Source organism: Pteropus alecto, unplaced genomic scaffold (genome assembly GCF_000325575.1).
Source record: "Pteropus alecto unplaced genomic scaffold, ASM32557v1 scaffold123, whole genome shotgun sequence".
Classification (NCBI taxonomy): Eukaryota; Metazoa; Chordata; class Mammalia; order Chiroptera; family Pteropodidae; genus Pteropus; species Pteropus alecto.
Window position 1 is genome coordinate 6253435 of NW_006433950.1, and position 445 is coordinate 6253879.

A 445-nucleotide genomic window follows, 5' to 3' on the forward strand; every position below is an offset into this window, starting at 1 on the left:
CCAAGAACCGCGGCTCTCCAACCGCAGGCTATCAGGAGTCTGCCGCGGTCGCGTCAGATGTTTCCCCGCAGGGGGTCCTCAGGCTTTGTGCCCGGATCGGGGGTAGGGGTAGAGAGGTCGCGCCCCGATGCTGCGCACGGAGGCCTGGAGCGGCAGGCCGCGGAGAAGAGGCGGAGAAAGGAGAAGAGGATAAAAAAGGAGGGCGAGGGGGGGAGTGGTGCAGCGCAGGGCGGGCCCGAGTGCGCCCCACCACCTCCCCGCACTGCCAGCGCCCTCCCAGCCCAGCCGGCCACATCTGGCGGCTGCCCTCCCTTGTTTCCGCTGCATGCAGACTTCCTCCGGCGGTGGCTGGAGGCTGCGCATCTGGGGCTTTAAACATACAAAGGGACTCCAGGACCCGCGAGCACAGGCGGCGGCGGCGGCGGCGCAGGCCGGGGTGCGGAGG